This window comes from Taudactylus pleione, unplaced genomic scaffold, assembly GCF_031769625.1.
Source record: "Taudactylus pleione unplaced genomic scaffold, aTauple2 ptg000006l, whole genome shotgun sequence".
NCBI classification, from domain to species: Eukaryota; Metazoa; Chordata; class Amphibia; order Anura; family Myobatrachidae; genus Taudactylus; species Taudactylus pleione.
Window position 1 is genome coordinate 7,173,214 of NW_028284409.1, and position 3,765 is coordinate 7,176,978.

At 41.2% G+C, this 3,765-nt stretch overlaps 1 pseudogene; it reads right to left on the reverse strand.

The window, feature by feature from the left end:
• Nucleotides 1-245: 245 nt before the first annotated feature.
• LOC148543052 (5S ribosomal RNA) lies at nt 246-364 on the reverse strand (annotated as a pseudogene).
• Between the last annotated feature and the right edge of the window lie 3,401 nt (nt 365-3,765).

A 3,765-nucleotide genomic window follows, 5' to 3' on the forward strand; every position in this document is an offset into this window, starting at 1 on the left:
GCGCTCTGCGATGCATATGCATGCGCACAATGCATACCATCAGCAGCAGCGAGAGCATGCATCTTAGCGAGCGGGTCTGAAAGAGCTCCACAGTCCAGTAGTGTTTGAAAACATGAGGGCAGAACAATGTCCATGTATCAAAATGTTGCAAAAAAAATGCTTGGTACAAAACTAATGCAGTTGCCAATGGTTGCGGCAGCGACTGTTGGAGAGGCTGGGCTGAACATGTAGGCTACTGTGAAATTCACTTACAGCACATGGTATTCTCAGGAGGTCTCCCATCCTCGTACTAACCAGGCCAGTCACTGTATAGCTTCCAAGATCAGACAAGATCGGGCACATTCAGTGCTGTATGATTGTAAGTAGCAAAATCCGAACGTCTCAGAACGCCTGATCATCCAAAAGATACATCCCAATAACCTAATAGCAGTCACTAATGCAGAAGAGCAAATGTGCTCCGAGAAAAAATTATAATAGCATAAACTCTGCAAACAGTTGTGGAGCAGCGTGTATGTCCCATTTTTAGGATGGTATACTCACAAAATGGATCAAAAATAGAGCTCTGGAACAAAAACGGAATAAAAAAAAAAGGAAAAAGAACAAAGAACAGGAGGAAAAAAAAAATTTAAGATGAAAAATACTTGAAAAGTTGAATAAAGAAATTGAAAAATTGTGAACCACATCCCAAAAGATGGGAAATTACCCAAGGTACAGGGTAATTACAAGAAACAAGCAAATGATAGAGTCTCACTAAGGCCGAAAGGGGGAGACGGTGTTCATCCTGTGTATCCAACGGGCTTCAAGTTGCAGGAGTTGCTTGTCTCTGTCACCTCCCCTCTTGTGGATGGGCACATGGTCAATCGCTTTGTAAGTGAGGGTAGTCAACGGATGTCTATGTTCACAGTAGTGTCTGGCTACGGGCTGATCAATTTCTTTTCCCTCTAATGCTTGCCTGATGGCAGTCCTGTGTTGTGCCATTCTCACTCTTAAAGTACAAGAGGTTTTCCCCACATATGCTAGGCCACAAGGGCACCTGATGATGTACAGTCAGGTGCATAAATATTGGGACATTGAAAGAATTTTCATATTTTGGTCTCTATTCACCACCACAATGGCTTTGAAATGAAACAAACAAGATGTGCTTTAACTGCAGACTTTCAGATTTAATTTGAGGGTAATTACATCCAAATGAGGTGAACGGCGTAGGAATTACAACGGTTTCTATATGTGCCTCCCACTTTTTAAGGGGCCAAAAGTAATGGGACTATCAACTCAAAAGCTTTTTCATGGACAGGTGTGGGCTATTCCCTCGTTATTTCATTATCAATTAAGCAGGTAAAAGGTCTGGAGTTGATTCTAGGTGTGACATTTGCATTTGGAATCAGTTACTGTCGACTCTCAATACGAGATCCAAAGAGCATTCACTATCAGTGAAGCAAGCCATCATTAGGCTGCAAAATCAAAACAAACCCATCAGAGAGATAGCAAAAACATTAGGTGTGGCCAAATAAACTGTTTGGAACATTCTTAAAAAGAAAGAATGCACCGGAGAGCTCAGCAACACCAAAAGACCCGGAAGACCACGGAAAACAACTGTGGTGGATGACAGAAGAATTATTTCCCTGGTGAAGAAAAACCCCTTCACAACAGTTGGCCAAATCAAGAACACTCTCCAGGAGGTAGGTGTATATGTGTCAAAGTCAACAATCAAGCGAAGACTTCACAAGAGTGAATATAGAGGGTTCACCACAAGATGTAAACCATTGGTGAGCCTCAAAAACAGAAGACCAGATTAGAGTTTGCCAAACAACATCTAAAAAAACCATTACAGTTCTGGAACAACATCCTACAGACAGATGAGACAAAGATCAACTTGTATGAAAGTGATGGGAAGAGAAGAGTATGGAGAAGGAAAGGAACTGCTCATGATCCAAAACATACCACCTCATCAGTGAAGCATGGTGGTGGTAGTGTCATGGCGTGGGCATGTATGGCTGCCAATGGAACTGGTTCCCTTGTATTTATTGATGATGTGACTGCTGACAAAAGCAGCAGAATGAATTCTGAAGTATTTCGGGCAATATTATATGCTCATATTCAGTCAAATGCTTCAGAACTCATTGGACGGTGCTTCACAGTGCAGATGGACAATGACCCGAAGCATAGTGCAAATGCAACCAAAGAATTTTTAAGGCTAAAAAGTGGAATGTTATGCAATGGCCAAGTCAATCCCCTGACCTGAATCTGATTGAGCATGCATATCACTTGATGAAGACAAAACTGAAGGGAAAATGCCCCAAGAACAAGCAGGAACTGAAGACATTTGCAGTAGAGGCCGGGCAGAGCACCACCAGGGATGATGTATATGCGTTCCAGACTTCAGGCTGTAATTGCCTGCAAAGGATTTGCAACAAAGTATTAAAAAGTGAAAGTTAGATTTAGGATTATTTAGTTTGCCCCATTATTTTTGGCCCCTTATAAAGTGGGAGGCACATATAGAAACCGTTGTAATTCCTACACCGTTCACCTGATTTGGATGTAATTACCCTCAAATTAAATCTGAAAGTCTGCAGTTAAAGCACATCTTGTTTGTTTCATTTCAAAGCCATTGTGGTGGTGAATAGAGGCCAAAATATGAAAATTCTGTCAATGTCCCAATATCTATGCACCTGACTGTATATGATGAATTTGCTGGTGCAAGTGAGAACATGTCTTATGGGAATCCATTTGCCTGAGTGCAGGTGAACAACATCTGGTCCAAGTTCAAGGTATCTACAAGTGGTGCAGCCTGTGCATCTGTAGCACCCTGGTTTCTTGGTAAGGAGAAATGACACTGTATTTCAATGCATATGCAGACACATCATTATGTACAAGCCAATTCTTCACATTTTTTCCTCTTTGTAACCCAACATAATTTTGGTGTTCCTGAGTGCAGGAATATTGGAGTCTGTGTTGATGATGGACCAAAGCTTTTTAGTGGTGGTATTAATGAAATTGCTTCCTGTGTTGAAATGATTGATGAACAGCGTCTGTTGCTTCATTTTACCTTTGAGCATTGCATTGTGATTCCTTGCAGTTGCTTGAGATAAGGCTTTGGCTTTTGCAGTTTGTAGATCTTTCCAGTTGTAACCCCTGTTATGGAATTTGATCATCATCTTGTTGATATCTGATTCCGCTTTAGTTATGTCATTTGTAATTCTTTTAACACGCAAAAAATGCGAATATGGCAGACTCTTAATCAGAGAGATGGGATGATGGCTATGTGCATGGAGAAGTGTGTTACAGTCAGCAGGCTTACTGTAAGGAGTGGTGTTAAATGAAGATCCTGTCCAGGAAATATTGACATCTAGAAAATGTACTGTTTCTTTATGTCTCTTATTGTATTAACAGCACATCCTTATTCACTCTTTTATTTCTTTATTCCCTGTAATGTTTTAGGGAGTTCACTTTACCTCCCCTTGGAGTCCTGTGTATTGTTTACGTTCTAGTCTTTCTTTGTTTATCATCACTATTATCTTTATTTTCTCAGGATTATGGTTTGTATCATGGTTAACTGCCGCACATTTCCCCCACTGGTTCGAGTGTCCTGTACTCTGTGGGGTGAAGTCAGCAAGCAGCGACGCGTGACATCATCACGCACGTTGTGTTGTGTTGGTCGCACGCCGATGACGTCATCTGCTGGGTGGAACCGACCGGGATGCGGAGTAAAGGCTGGGCTTAAACAAACTGCCATATATGTATGTATAAAAGTACTGTATGTTTTTT